We start from the raw sequence: 17189 nt of genomic DNA on the forward strand, positions 1-17189 counted from the left end.
CCCCGGGCTGCCTGGTGCGGACGTCGTTGAGAACACCCCCCCGTGCACTCACGTAGCCCCGCCCACTGTGTTTGTTTCCCATAAGCTGCCATGCATAACGGCTCTCTCTCTAACACCCCTACACATGTGTAAAGACTGTGTTAGCAAGTCTCGATGTGAAGATAGGGTGTCAGCAAGGATGGATGCAAAGACGAGGCGCCATCAAGTCTGGAGGATCTTGGTTGGGAAATTCTCCAGATGTCCTTGGTTGGGAAATTCCCCAGAGTGTGGCTGGATGCAAAGACAAGGCACCAGCAAGTCTGGAGGATCTTGGGTGGGGAAATTCCCCAGAGGTCCTTGGTTGAGAAATTCCACAGAGTGTCGAAAAGAGGCAGTTGGGGAAATTCCCCCAGAGAATCTACGAGGATAATTGAAGGGCAAGAAAGCATGTTCGGGGCAGTTGAGAGGGACTCGGGCCATCGTTGCTGTCTTCACGTCGTCGCTGTCTTCACCTCATCGCCGTCTTCATGTCAACACTGCTCGATCATACGATCTCCACGTCGGCATTATCTCATGACGACGTGGTCCTAAGCTACATTACGTGCAATAAAATAAACCTCTAAAGTTCGAATCCGGAGTCGTTACACATGTTTGAATATGTAAAGTTTCGTGAAACAATATACCTGTAAATATTCAACTATACATATATCATGTCAATTGTAGTAGACACAAATTGCAACTACCTTCCAATTCTTTTTCAAATATCTTCAAAGTTGCTAATTTTTTTGAGACAGTGACTCGTGAATTATTTGGCTGGATGAGACTTTGACGGATTACCGAACTCAACATCTGACGTCCGTGAGTTCAACTCTCAGGAGTGGGTCAAACTCTGCCCATCATCTGCAAGAAAACATGCTAAATCAGAATCATTTTGAAGCTATGAGTCATTGTTTGAAAGTGTGATCTTCGTCATGCAACAGAGGGAAATGTCCACCAATGGCGCCAGACTACAAAAGTAGATGAGCACCTCCAGAGAGACTTCAACTTGACATCGTACAATGCTTTCTATAACTTCACGTAGGTCGTAATTGATCAAAGCCATTTCTTCATGCTCTATAGAAGTTCCATTCCTGAAAGCATTAGCCTCCAATAATCCATTATGTTAGTTAATAAAATGTTAATGATGGTGGGGGTGGGTTTTTTTTGTTTGAAAATAACATTTCAGTGGTTCTAAGGAAAAAATATATAAAGCATATTCACCAAGATTACAAAAAAATGCAATAACTGCTCATAAACTATTCGTACGATCTTTTAAAAGTCATATTTCATACATATTGTGAACGAAATGCATTTGTAAGACAAATTATGCTATTTTCCTAGGTAGTAGCCAAATTAAAAATGACATAAATGAAGTTTTAAATTATTTCCCATTCTAAAGTCTCAGTGATACTGCTCATAACCCATCTGCTATATCGTTCCATAAAACGCATGAGATGTGGCACAAAATGGGCACTAAAAGAAAGGCGAAGTGGTTAATGAAGACTGGGAAAAGAATCAAAAGCAAAATGCTATTGCAATTTAACGAAATGTGCCTTTCATCCCGTCACAACAGAAAATGGATTTGCAAAACTTCGTAAGGCACCATAGGGAAAACTGGTTATGTGTTTAACCCCTTTAAAATATCATTAATATAGCTATTTTCGTATTTTTTCATGTCACTGATCAAGTTTGCTGTTCAAGCGCATTGGTGCGTTGCTCTTCATTGTCAAATTTAATTTCCAAAAAAAAGATCCAACCTGTGACATTCCTGGATCATGAGGAGCGGCGATGGCATTGGTAAACCTTCATCCAGCAGTGGACTAACCATGACTCGATGATGATATTGGTAACTTGCATTGCATAGCTTCCTGTATTGGTTAAAATATAATCAACTTTGACATGTGACATTTCGAATGTTATGCTGTTGACCTTTTAGTACACATTGTAAGTGTTATCCTGCACATGATTGGATTTTCTCCAGATACTGTGGTTTCCTTCCTCTCACAAAAAAAAATAAACATTGGCCCAACATGTTGAGCAGGACTCCCATGACAAAACGTCCTTGTACTCTATTATGATTAAGGGAATAATCATGACTCCTGTATATTGTATCCAGCCTAGTGAGAGCATGGTTAGAGCATTTGTGGGGTTGTGAGTTTAATTCCTGGTCAAGGGGTTGGCTTAGCTGATCGTACATCTGGGGTTGTTAAAATAAGTACCAATTTGTGAGGTTCTAATTGATAAAGATATGACATATACACCTCCAGCTCAGAGTTGCCACAAGTGCAGATGATCACAGTCCAATGCTCATTTGAAGCAAGGAAACACATGCCTTTTTAAATTATTATTATGATTAAAACGTGTACCATCATCACAAAGCAATATAGGACTCTTCCAAGATTTCTGGCCAACTTGGAATGTAGGGCAAATACCCTCCAGAGGGACTTGGGAGAGTTCCTATTAGTGGAGGTCCTTCCTACAGCAGGGGTGTGAGGAAGCAATTTCAGGACTACACTTTTACTTTTAGCAAAGTGATATACTGTATTGTAGTTTGCGAGGCCATACTGTCAGGTTTAAAAGTAATTCTAAAACATATACATATGAAAGTCTTAGTTTGGTACCTATGTAATAAAAGACTTGACCACGATCTCTGGCTCAGTGTCCTTTATTCGGTCCGTACTGCGTTCCCACACGGCTGTCTCTCTTATTCTCTCTGTGCTGGTTCCGATGTCACTCCAGTCCACATTAGCAGCCCCGCTGCTGTTCTTGTCGCTCTTGCAGCCCCACAGCAGCTCCGCTGCTGTACTCTCACACAGCTCCCTTGGCTGTTCCTGCTGCAGCTCTGACAGCCTCGTGCTGTCTCGCCTTCTCGTCGCTCCTGCGACTCTTGGCAGCCACCCCGCTGCCCCTCACACACAGCCTTACTGCCTATCTCTATCTGCAGCTTTACACCTCCCAGTAGCTCCCTACTGTTCCCAGGGTTGGCTCCCGCTTCTGACGGTGCCCCCTCGGCTCGTACGCCCGCGTGGCCCCACACCTTTCCATTCACACCCCGACTGCCTTCTCCTTCCGGTTTACCCGCTTAAGGACCCCCTACCTTTCACCCACGTCACCTGGCTCCGCCTCCTCGTGACGTCACATCCGGAAGGTCGCTTTCGCCCGCATTACACCACCCTCCCCCATAGAAAAAACCCAGCCGACCTCGGCTGAACAACACCAAAGCGTAATGCGGTGAACCGACCTTCCCCCTTTAAAGGACACTAAGCATGCAATATAACAACAAGAACAACACACAAGTAACATCGACGAACGTACGAAAGCATGCGATAAATACGACGGCAAGAACAAGAACAATAACAACATACAATCAACGAAACGTAAGCGATTTGGAACGAGTGCGGGTCGCCGGCCCGTCCCGGACGGTTGGCGGCCCACTTGTAGAACGGGGACGCGATGGAACACGAGAAATGACAGGGGGTAATTCCCCTGCTGCGATTGGAAGTCCACCGACATCTCGTGTCCCTGACGAATCAGTCTTGGTCGTATTCCGCGAATGCGCCTGCAGCGGGGTCGGAAGGGTCGCCGGGCTTGAAGGTACCGCAGCCCTGGCAGGCGCCCTCCGAACAGGCCCACTCCTCCCCCGCGGTGTCACGGTCGGCCTGTCTGGAACAGGTACGACAGGCGCTCTAGCAAGATCAATGGACGCAGGCGGGGAAGAGTCAGAGTCAGCAGCAACAGACCCCAGCAAGGCAACATTGGGAGATGACGCATCACGTAGGGGAGCAACATATGGTTTCAACCGCGACGTATGAACAAACCAACGGCGAGAACCAAACTGAACGCGCGCCGACTGTGGATTGGGAACCTCAATGAGGCGCACAGGACCATGCCAAGGTTTGTGCAATTTAGGAGAGGTCCCCGGCCGCACCTGCGGGCAATGGAGCCAGGCCAGGTCTCCCACCTTCCAGGGGCACTCCCCCTCAGACCGCCGAGCATACCGCTCGTTCCGGGCCTGGGCTTTGGCCGTAGCCACGCGGGCGTTTTCCCGCGCCTCCGTAACCCGGCGAACCGTGTCCTGAATGTATTCAGGGAGTGGTTTACGAGGTCCCTTCACCCCAGTACCCAATTGCACATCCACCGGAGGCACGTTTTCCCGACCATACATAAGGTAAAACGGCGAATACCCTGTAGCCGCATGGGGCGTCATCCTGTACGCCGAAAGCACTCCGGGGATGTGCAGATCCCAATCCGATTGCTGTTCACTCACAGTATGGCAAAGCATGGCAGACAATGTCCTGTTCAGCCGCTCAACCATACCATCCGTCTGCGGATGGTATGGAGATGTCCGTATCTTCTTAGTCCCAAGGCCTGCGCACACTTCAGCCAATAATTTAGAAGAGAAATTTCGGCCCTGGTCCGTGAGGAGTCTCTCCGGCGCCCCCTTGTCCATAATGTACCCAAACAAAAAGGCGTCGGTGATGGCCGCGGCCGACTGATCGGGCAACGGCCAGGCCATCGGCCAACGGGAGAGATACTCAACCCCTACCAGCAAATATTTATTTCCCCTCGCCGATGGTGGGAAGGGTCCCAATATGTCCAGTGCCACCAATTCATTGACTCGAGACACCTGAATCGACTGGAGAGGCGGCACGTAAGGATGTTTAGGCGGCTTACGCCGGGCGCATTCAGGGCACGCGCGCACGTGCCCTACGACATCTGTCGCCATGCCGTGCCAAAAATAATGACGTTGTAACGTCAACAAGGTCTTCTGCACCCCTAAATGCAATAGTGTGTCACAATGGAGAGTTCTAATCAACTCAAATCGCAAGGACGTTGGTACCACCACACGCCAGCTTTCCTGGAACCTTTCTTGCCACATAAGCAGACCATCTCGGAGAGCGGTTCGCGGCCCCACAGCCGAACTCGGACTCCCATTGTCCCTCATAGACCGCTTCCGCATGGACAACAACGACTCGTCCATCATCTGTTCCCGAATCCAGACAGACCGCGGCAGATTCAAAACCCCATCAGTCGGTCCCGGTTCCATCGGAGTATCCGACTTCCCGACGGCCAACGTAAGCGGCTGAGGGGGGTTCAGAATCGGCGAACACCTATGCGTCCCCGACGCACATTTACAAGGGGCGCGCCCTGGTAATCTGGAAAGTGCGTCAGCGTTCGCATGGCGCACTTCCTTCCGATGTTGAATTTGGAAGGAAAATTCCTGCAGCGTGTCCAACCAACGTGCCCACTGTCCCGATGGCTGGTCCATTTTAAGTGCATATTGCAAGGCCGCATGATCCGTACGCACAATAAAAGAACGACCGTAAAGGTACGGTCGAAATTGCCGTAGGAAAAAAACAACCGCCAAAAGTTCTCTACGAGTGACACAGTAGCGTGTTTCCGCAGGCGACAAGACTCGGCTACCATACGCCACGACGCGCTCTACGCCCCCTTTAGACTGTGATAATACCGCCCCAATACCTGTGTCACTCGTGTCCGTATCAAGAATGAAAGGGCGATCAAAATCGGGATAATCCAATGTCGGGGCCGTAGCCAATAGATCACGCAGACTCCGAAAGGCCGCCTCTTCCGGCTCTCCCCTAACAAATTTCCGTCCTTTACCCGTAAGGAGATGCAAGGGCCTCGCAATCGTCGCAAACCCCGGCACAAATCTTCGGTAATACGAGGCAAATCCCAAAAACCGCCGAACATCCCCCACAGAGGCCGGAGTCGGCCAATCCCGGACACACGCCGTCTTTTCCGGATCCGTGGACACCCCCTCTGCACTCACAATGTGCCCCAAATAACGGACGGACCGTTGCAGTAGGTGGCATTTCTTTGGTTTGAATTTCAAATTGGCAGAGCGCATCCTCGTGAACACTGTCTCCAGCCGCGTTAAATGTTCCTCAAATGTGCGGCTGAACACAATAATATCGTCCAAATATATAAGACACGTCTCCCACTGCAACCCCGTCAAAACGAGCTCCATCAATCTTTGAAATGTAGCAGGGGCCGCATTCAATCCCATCGGGAGGCAGTTGAATTGAAATAACCCCTGCGGCGTACGGAATGCGGTTTTCTCCCGTGAGGACTCGTCAAGGGGAAGCTGCCAAAATCCCGAAGAGAGGTCCAGTGTGGAAAAGAACTTAGCCCCCGACAATGCGTCAAGGGAGTCGTCCATACGCGGCAGGGGGTACGCATCTGCCACCGATATCTTATTCAATTTCCGGAAATCGACACAAAATCGCAAGTTGCCATCCTTTTTCTTAACCAAGACCACAGGAGCGCCCCATGGGCTGTTAGATGGCGATATAATGTCCGCAGCCAACATGTCTTCCACCGCCCCCTGAACGTGTTCTCGCTCCGCTGGACTCATCCGATGCGAATTTAACCAAATAGGGGCAGCGTCGCCCGTCTCAATGTGATGGGAAAGCAACGATGTGCGTCCCAAATCCAAATCGTCGGAGCTGAACACATCCGAATACGTCAGCAACAATTTACGCAGCGCATCACGTTGCCCCACGGACAGGGAAGAATTTTCGTCACATAAGGTAGCGATCCAACGATTATCCGAACCCCTTGGCTCGGAAACACCAGCGACCACTCCCCGGCGATGCGGACAATCGTGCGTCGCAAACGCCGTAGTGGCATGTGCCACAACCGTACCGGCCGGAACACGGATGTTTTCCACCCCCGCATTAAGCACCTGTAAAACCGGTAATTGATCCGGCCGGACGATGGTCTGTGCCCCAACTAACGCCAATCCCGTTGTTATCGTGGCGGATGGTGACAACAAGACCCCTAATGCTCCTAGCCGATTGGGCAGGGGCTTCCGATACCGCAAGGGTATAAGCATCTGTGAACCAGGTGGGATGTCCACAGATGCGACGGACAGCGCCTGCACCTGTACGGCCGAAGCAGGTCGCCCCCAGGGCGACGGCAGAAACGAGATTCGACGGCCCCCCGGCAATTCAATACAATTCTCATTGATTTTAATCAAAATGGGCATCTTAGCCAAAAAATCCGTGCCTAGTAAGCAAGGAACCGCCAAAGATCTCGATATTAACACAACGCCCGAAGCCGACACATCCCCTATAGATATCTTAGCATCCACCTGGCCCACGATACCCATACTACCCCCGTTCGCAGCGACGCAAGACCCATAAACCGGACGCACAGCCCCCGGCGGAATGCCCAACAGATGGAAAATGACATCCGATATAATAGTCGCAGACGCTCCCGAGTCGACCAAAATGCGCACGTCCACACCTTGTATGGACCCCGGTACAGTGGACGAACCCGTAGCGGCCGCGACAACTCTCCGTGCCAATTTGCGCCACTGCGTAACTGAATGACAAGGCCCCGTCGATGGCCTTTCTTTAACAACAACAATAGGATCGCGCAACAAAGGTGGTGGGTGAGGTGTAAAGCCTTGCCGAGTGTCTGGTGCGTGCCGACATGCCTGTTTCGGAGGTTCCTTGGTCGGCTTGTCCGGTGTTGTGGGCTCCTGCTGCGGCGGACCCGGGAAGCGGGCCCAGCAATCTTTGGCGTAATGGCCCCTACGGCCGCAGCGGAAGCAATCGGCCTCGTTGCGCCGAAGCGCAGGTCTTGCATCCCGGCGGCCCCGTCCCGATGGCGTAGCGCGCGGCCCCGGCCTTCCGCGTCCCGACCATGGAGAGGAGGCAGCCGTCAGCTCCTGTGGACCCCGCTCATCCGGCACATAGATCGCCCTTGTGGGGTCCCACCCCATCGCGCTTCCTTCCTTGACGGGCCCACCCGTCCATGCCGCCACTTGCTTCCAGCGACGGAGATTAAACTGCGCATCCAGACACTTTGCTGCCGCCCGGGACGTGAGCTTCTCATGCCCACACACAGGCATGGGGATCCCCAGATCCCGAGACAGCTCCAGCATTTTTCCCAATATGAGAGGCTCGAGCAGATCCCGTGGCGTGTCAGGATATGCTGCCATGGCCAGCTCCAACACCGCACCCCTGAACGCCACGGGCGATTCTTCGGGTGCTCGTTGTCGTTGAGCGAATCGCCGATGCGCGTCGTCAGGTGGCTCATAGGCGTCGGCCATTTCCTCAAAAACTCCACATAAAGTCTTCTTCTTATCGGCCGTTATGGAACGGAAAAATCGAACAGATTCGTCGTCCAGTAGAGTCGGCAACACTTCCAAGGCCTCCGCATCGGTCCATCTTGCTGAACGAACCGCCGCCAAAAATCGGCAGGCGAAAGCGCTCCAATCGCCCCCGATAGAGAATTCCTTAACTGTAGTAAGGTGGCGACTCCGACTCCTCTTTACGCCGTCTTCCAATGATGGTTGTTCTGGAGGCAAATTCAAAATGGCGTCGGCCCGCGGCGTGGCCAAGATGGCGGTTTGGCGCCACGGAGCGCGCAAGATGGCGTCTTCTTGCCGCGTGGCCAATGGCGGCGGCAGGGCAGGCAACGTGGCGGCCCGTGGAGCACCTTCTCGTTCCATCGTCGTCCTTGGCGTAACGAGGTGACATAGATGCGCCAGGACGTCCTTGAGTGTCTCCAGTTGTTCTGCCACCTGTTGCCATCTTTGGTCAGCGTCCGATGTTGTTGACGGACCCGCCATCGCGCCGACATCTTCCACGCCCGTCCCCGTGCTCGCCTCAGCAGTGCTCTCCTCCACCACCCCAGCAGAATCCGTGGTCGGAGGGAATTCGTCGTCGTCGGACGAAGAAGCCGATGCTGGCGCCGGGGGAATTTTCTTCCTTACTTGCTTAGACATGCCGTTTCACTTCTGACCCCAGTGTAATAAAAGACTTGACCACGATCTCTGGCTCAGTGTCCTTTATTCGGTCCGTACTGCGTTCCCACACGGCTGTCTCTCTTATTCTCTCTGTGCTGGTTCCGATGTCACTCCAGTCCACATTAGCAGCCCCGCTGCTGTTCTTGTCGCTCTTGCAGCCCCACAGCAGCTCCGCTGCTGTACTCTCACACAGCTCCCTTGGCTGTTCCTGCTGCAGCTCTGACAGCCTCGTGCTGTCTCGCCTTCTCGTCGCTCCTGCGACTCTTGGCAGCCACCCCGCTGCCCCTCACACACAGCCTTACTGCCTATCTCTATCTGCAGCTTTACACCTCCCAGTAGCTCCCTACTGTTCCCAGGGTTGGCTCCCGCTTCTGACGGTGCCCCCTCGGCTCGTACGCCCGCGTGGCCCCACACCTTTCCATTCACACCCCGACTGCCTTCTCCTTCCGGTTTACCCGCTTAAGGACCCCCTACCTTTCACCCACGTCACCTGGCTCCGCCTCCTCGTGACGTCACATCCGGAAGGTCGCTTTCGCCCGCATTACACCTACAACAAAATTATGATGTAAATATGTATATTATTGATTTCTAAACTACATATTTATTATAAACTAGCAGGAAGTACCCGGTGCTGCCCGGGTCTTAAAAATATTTCAAAACTACTCTTAACAATGTAACAGCAATACGTACTGACTGTGGTGGCACCTGCTATGATGACAGCCGTGCATACTGTGGTGGTACCTGCTTTCACTGCAGCAGTGCATACTGTGGTGGTACCTGCTTTCATTGCAGCAGTGCATACTGTGGTGGTACCTGCTATGATTACAGCAGTTCATACCGACTGTGGTGGTACCTGCTATCACTACAGTAGTACATGCTGACTCTATAGCAGTATTTATCGACTCCATAGCACAAAGTACTCACCTGACAGAGTGGCGTGGTGAGGCCTAGTCCTGTGCGGTGAGACCTACTATGATTACAGCAGTGCATGCTGACTGTGATGGTACCTGCTATGATTACAACAGTGCATACTGACTGCAGTGGTACCTGCTACATCTAGCGACTGTATAGTAGTAATAACACAGTGAAGATTTTTATAGCATTTTTAACGCAACAAAAAATGTCCCCCCCCCCACCAAAGGCGCGTGAGTTGGTATGGTCGTGCGCGTGTGATAAATAAATAACAGGTCTACTGCCTATAGTGCGAGCATCGAGCAGCTGTATATATTAGTAACCCCAAGGGGGTTCTCCCTTATCTCCGGTTGTGGCCAACATTTTCATGGAAAATTTGAGATGGACGCCATCCAAGTATCCACTCTACGCCCGTCCTTTTGGAAGAGGTACGTGGATGACATGTTCGTCATCTGGCCACATGGCCGACCGGCTCTGAAACAATTCCTCAAACACATCAATTCCATACACCCAGCAATCAAATTCACCACGGAGGTAGAAAAGGATGGCATGCTACCCTTCTTGGATGTCTTAATCAAAAAGAGACCAGATGGCTCAGTGAGCCACTCTGTCTACTGGAAAGCAACCCATACTGAAGCCTACCTAAAACCTGATTTCCACCACCATCCATCCCAGAAGAATTTCCTCATCAAAACGCTACACCATAGAGCTTAATGTATCTCCGACCATGAACACCTGACCAGTGAACTCAAACACGTACACCAGGCCCTTAAGGCGAATGGATATACTGACTACACAATCCGCAAAACCATCACCCCAACCGTGAGGAAGGAGCAATCTGAAGATCCAATCAAACCATCACCTTACCTTATATAGCAGGGATAACCAAAATATTTCAAAAATCTTGAACAAACACAAGATCCAGGTACGATTTGTCACAGTGCACAACATTCGTGACCTGGCCCCATCTGTGAAGGACAAGATTCCTGACATGCAATATCCCCGCGTCTAAAAATTAAGCTGTACCTGCGGCAGCAGTTACATTGGGGAAACCAAACGACATGTCTCGGACCGTGTTCGTGAACACAAGGCAGATCTGAAACACGGCAGGACCAATACTTCTGCCAAAGCTGATCATTACTTTAATGCGGCTGGCTCACATGAAATGTATTTCTCTATGACGATGGTACTTTGCAAGCCGGCTGGCTATCAACAAAGATTAGCTCACGAAGCCATCCATATATACAGACACAGACACAATTTCAACCGAGACGACGGTTTTAAACTCAGCAATCATTGGAAAGAAGTCATCATGACTTGAATTTGTGTTTCCTTGTCAACCTCTACCGTCAGAGTGTGGATGGGTGTACCAAGGTGCCATTCCCCCCTCCTCCCATCTCTACCCCCCCCCCTTTCTCTGCCCCACCCCCTCTCTGTCCCCCTGTCTCTTGCGCAGCCCTTTCCCCCGCCCACTCACTCTGGAGCCCTTATAAGCAGCTACATTTGGAGGCTTGCCCCCACTTTTCTCTCCTCCTGATGAAGACCGCTTTTGTTGCGATCAAAACGTCGTGAGTTTTTTGCTTTAATAAAAAAAATTGTTTACCGAAAGAACCAAAAAATATGGATTTCCACAGTCCCATCTGGGACTGTAAACGTAATAAGACCTACACAAGTTTCTCACAATCAAAACATTACTTTTGCTGAAATAAGCAACAATGTAGCAAGATGCACCATAATACCTATAATTCTATACAACTGTTGAGTCAAGTGCCCTGAATTGATGGGGACAAATGAGAATGATTTTGTTCAATCACTCATGGATTTATGAAGATGCTCAGCATCAGTCGGTCACTGCTGATTGTGTAATAGCTTCAATCAGCATGAGCAGTACTTTACTTAGGATGATGGCAACTGGAGGCACTTACCGGCTGCCTTTGTACAAATTGCAGTTTGAAAAACGACTGGGGCTGCTGAAACAGATGCACATTTTCTTGCAGCACTGACAAACCACATTCAGGGCAAGTCATTGTCAACATGTATCCTTGCTCAAATAAGAAATGAGGCAAAACTCATCTCAACAATGGAAATGCGGAGACGGTGGTGGATATTATGCATTCCTAAGGCAAGATACAGTCCCTCCAAAAGTCGCCCCACAAGTGGTATGGGGTGCTGTGGTGGTGAGATGTTAATTACCTCACCTAGTATACAGGAGGTTGTGGGTTCGATCCTGACCCTGACACCTGTGTATTTGCAGTTTGCTTGTTTTTCCTGCAGTCGCGTGGGTTTTTATTCGGGTCCTCCAGTTTTTCCCTCCACATTTAGAAGCATGTCTTTATATATTTCGGCTGCTATACATTTCCACATGATAAGCCACTTCGTTGAGCTATAATTTTGGCCAGGTCACTTCTGAAAAAGAACTATTTAGCTGAAGTGGGCCTTACCTAATAAAACAAAAAGTTACATATTTTTTTTCGATGCCCTAAATGTGATTGGCTGAGCCATTCTCTGACAAGGCTTTGAATTTGTCTGAGACCGTCAACTCACTGTACCTGAGAACCTATTTTAATCAAAGGTGGCTTCCCATATTAAAATCCAGAATCTCCGTGAGGGCATTTCAGCACTGTGACACAGGCATTAGCCCCTTAAGCCAACCTGCCACAACGGACATCAGAGGCGTAGCTAGGGGGGGGGGGGCAGGGGGGTAAATATGTTCCCGGGCGCCAAGGTAAAGGGGTGCCAAAATGAGGCTTACAATGCGGCAGTCTGAAACTACTGCACAAATCTACACCTCAACCTAAAAGTTGATATATCCCGCCACACACAGCCTACATTTCATGTAATTACATTTTGGTACGCGCGCCTATTAAGAACTTACATGGAAGAACGTCCCAAACAACAGACAGGCGCAGTCTTTCAGCCTTATTCACTGGCCTGTGTTTTGGTGGCGGAAACTACAACGGCCTATTTTTAGTTCTTATTAGTGGCACCACGCTCCAGGCGGCTGCAGCAGCCGCAGCAGCCCACGCACGTTCAATTACATCATCATGGTTTAAACGCCGACGAGCGAACGGAGAGGAAGTGACTCGTTCGTGGCTATTATATTCACCAATCAATAAAGCTGTTTACTGTTTCTGTTGTCTATTATTTACATCATCGAGTTCAAACTCACGAGCTTCGTTTGAGTTAACAAACGATTTCAACAAGTGGAGACAACCAGAAAAACTAAATTCTCATGAAAACAATCCTAGCTACCGCACAGCTTTTACTACATGGAAGGAAGCCGAACGAAGGATAATTGATGGTACTGGAATTGACGCAGTGGTTCAAGCTCAGATTCATTTGGAAAAACAACGTTGGCGAGATATATTGCAAAGAATACTCACCTGTATTAAGTTTCTGGTTTCACAAAATTTGGCACGACATGGCCATGAGGAAAATTTGAATGCGGATGAAAAAAAGATGTTGGAAACTTTCTCGCACTGATCAAACTCGTTGCGCAGTATGACCCATTGTTAGCAAAACACGTACAGCACGCAGAAGAAAATCCGGGATCAGTTTCTTATTTGTCACCGGAAATCCAGAATGAATTTATCCACATACTTGCGTCGACTGTAAAGAACCAATTGTTGAGTGATATCAGGAAAAACAAGTACTACGGTATCTTACTTGACTCAACTCCTGATCTAGGACATCGGGAACAGCTTTCCCAGGTCATAAGATTTGTGGATGTGGATTTTCAAACTAAAAAAGTAACTATCAAATAATCATTTTTAGGTTATATCGAGATACATGCAAAAGATGCAGCAAGCCTAGAAAGAGTCATCGTCGAGAGCAGTGGCGGCTCCTGCAAAATCTCTCAGGGGGGGGCAAATGTCTGGATGATTGATAAGGATAAGGTCCACCCATGCAATGGATAAATTAACAGCTTAAGCATGTAAAGGCAACTTCACTTCTTTAATATTAATGAAAAATAAAGTGACTCTTACAATACATCTTGTTTGTTTCTATACTCACTATTAAAACAAACCACTCAAGTTTCTTTTATTAAAGATTCCACTAGGTGGCGACAAATTATATTGTTGGATGAAACGTGCTTACGTGTGATGACGTAAGCACGTATGATGACGTAAGCACGTTAGGGCGAGCCCTCCCGGAAGCCATAGAGAATGCATTGCAGCGCCCCCGTTCGAAAAAAAACATCTTTGAATGTAAGTCTATGGGACCACTCGGGGCGATTCTCAGCTGGAGGGAAATCGCCCAAAAAGAGGCCGTACTCCACAGAACGTAGCATGACGCTGATTGGACTATATCCAGAGGCACAGTGACGGCTAGCGTGACTCTGTGGTTGAATGACATTGGTGGTGCGTCGCCCAATCGCCCTAATGAAGAAACCGCCCCTGGTCGAGAGACTGAAATCTGACAACATACCTCTAGCCGACTGTCGGGCACAATGTTATGACAATGCTGCTGTGATGACTGGGCATATATCCGGCCTTCAACAACGAATATGTGACAAAAATCACAGAGCATTGTTTGTCAACTGTGACAACCACAGCTTAAACTTAGCAGGAGTACACTCAGCTAAACAGGATCCACTTGTCGTCACATTTTTTGGAACAGTTGAAAGTATATATTTGTTTTTCTCTCGTTCAACAATTAGTTGGGAAGAGTTAAAAAAAGCTGTGCCCATCACAGCAAAGCTGGAGTCTGAAACACGCTGGAGTACACGATCAGAAGCTGTTAAAGCTATCTATGAAGGACTGGATGTACTAGTAGGGCTGCTCGACAAATTATCGGAGGACGTAACTATGACGCCTGAAACCAGAAGTGATGCAGAACAGTTACAGGCATGCGTATTACATTTTAACTTCATAGTTTTATTACATTTCTGGAATGTCATTCTTGGAAAAATGTATCGTGTTCAGAAGCACTTACAGGATCCTACTATGAATTTCAAGGAAGCTGCAACTGATCTTGAATCTTTGGAGCATGAATTTGTCAAGATTCGTGATGATTTGAGCCAAGTTGCTGTAGAAAACGCCAAAACAAGATGCACAGCCTGGGGGATCGATGTGGACAGAAGAATTAGGCGACGTCAGAAGATGCTAGGAGAGCTGGCAAGAGATGCAGGACTTTCAGCAGAAGAAGAAATTGTGCGCGTTATGAAGAGCGTATTTTATCGACTTCAACAGGAGATGTCAACACGGTTTTTAGGACTAAAAGACATGAACACAAAATTTTGATTTCTGCTGGACGTCAAAACTCTTCTATCCAACATAGATGTCGATGCAATTCGTCGAAATTGCACAGATTTTGGAAATTTCTATGACACCGACATCAATGGCCACGAACTTTTCACAGAAATTGGAGATTGCAAAATGTTGCTCAGTAACCGGAATGAAGTTCTACCAGAAGCTCCTTTGGATCTTCTTGGTTTTATTGTGTTTTATGTCGACGACATATTTCCGAATTTGCGAATTTCACTGCAAATGTTATTAACAATAGCCGTTTCAATTGCAAGCTGTGAGCGGTCGTTCAGCAAATTGAAACTTATTTAGTCGTATTTGCATGCTTCAATGGGACAAGATCGTCTCAGCGATCTTACTCTTCTTAGCGTTGAAAGAGAAACATTGGAAAAAACAGATGTTGATTACGTGATTGACCAGTTTGCGACAGTGAAATCAAAAAAATGTATTATTTTGTAGACTGTCAACCAGTCTACGACAGTGACTGAGTGGGCCATGTAATATAATTTCTATAATTTAAATTGTTATTCCTTATTCGATGTAATAGGAAAATGTGATTAAACGGGGGGGGGGGCGCAAATTTTATAGTTCGTCCCCGGGCGCAAAATATCCTAGCTCCGCCTCTGATGGACATAAAGGAGTTCAACACTCAAACAAATAATAGAAGGAGCCTGAGATTGCTGTGCCTGGAGTAGGTGTTTAAGGATATCCAGATCCGTGATATTAACAAGTAGGGGGAATGCGGCATTGTAAGGCTGGGCGGCCATCCATGTGTAGTGGTGGTGTTGACGCGCGCCGACAGTGAGAGATCACGGGGCGGCACGGGGTGCGTGGTTGTGCGCGCTGACACAAGGGGGGGAAATAGGATCGTGGGCAGCGCGCAGTGATTGGTCAACTGGGGTGGGTGCTCTCAGCGACGTCCGCATGAAGGACTATAAAGGGGGACGCGCGGGAGCACTCGGGGAGTTGTTAACCAGTCGAAGACCGAAGACGGAGTTCAAGAGGTAGGCCCTGAGACCCCTAGTCCCGCTGTCCTTGTGAGGGCCGGGGCCCTGTGTGGCTCGGAGGCGAGACTGTGGGACCCGTGGTCTGACGTCCATGTGGGCCGAGACTGTGGGACCCAGAGTCGAGACGGACACCCCGGCTGGGTGTGTTCCGAGAGGCTACGGGGCGTAAGAGCCCGTGTGGGTGTAGCCAGGGGAACCCCGTGGGTTAAGGCTGGAGTTAGCCACCCGTGTAATATAAGTTGGTGTTAATAAAAGAGTGTGCTACCCGTAAGGTCGTCTCCCGCCAAGTTCATACATTACACATGCATAAGGCATGGATTTTGAAAGCATAGTCACATGAGAGCCTTAGTTGAATGTTAAAATAACAAAATAAACATGGGTAAAAGTTAAAGGCGCAGTTGAACTGCAGTGAAAATGCTGTGCAACAAATCTAGTGTAATGAATAGATTAAGATTTTATTACCGTTTTATTGTTGTCAAGAAAGAGCATATTGCATATACAAATATGTCAAAATTAAAATGTTTCTGCTCAAACAAACATGGAACAATGCTCATCTCCATTGGCAGTCCTGAGCTAGTCGTAGGAATTCAACATCCTAAATGTGAGAAACAGTCTCTCCATCAAGGCAATTACTGTGAACTTCCCAGGAAATGTGCATTTTTAAAATATCGAATATGGTTTTCCTCATATGTTATGAGGCAACGAATCAATTTGGAAATCTCACAGATCAGCAATCCAGAATTGATAACAAACTCAAAATAATCATCAATAACACATTCAACGCATTCCTCCATTATTTGAACAGAGTCAGAGAATGACCCGGGGAAGCATGTTTTTCAGAGGATGTTTTAAGTGACCACTTGCAGTGGCCTTTTTAAGGTTCATTATTGAAATTTGGGTCATCTTTTACATAATTAGGGAACACCTTTGGCACAAGCTCTTGATTTAAATAATCGCATGACATACAACCAATAATTTAAATAATTGTAGCCAAATCAAGTGTAGAACCAAATTGAATGTGATGGGTTTCTTTTGTTTGCATAGTCATCAGAGACCTGTGAAGACCATCCCATCACTACACTTGATAGTTAGGTTTATTTACAGGCAGGAATGTGGCTTAAGCGTTTTAACCTTGGAGCCACCCAGTCAGGTTAAGTGGTATGTATTTTATCAGCCCTGGTGGGATGATAGGCTGACTCAAACCTTGATTAGATTTGAACTCAGACA

The sequence above is a fragment of the Lampetra fluviatilis genome, chromosome 14 (assembly GCF_964198595.1).
Source record: "Lampetra fluviatilis chromosome 14, kcLamFluv1.1, whole genome shotgun sequence".
Classification (NCBI taxonomy): domain Eukaryota; kingdom Metazoa; phylum Chordata; class Hyperoartia; order Petromyzontiformes; family Petromyzontidae; genus Lampetra; species Lampetra fluviatilis.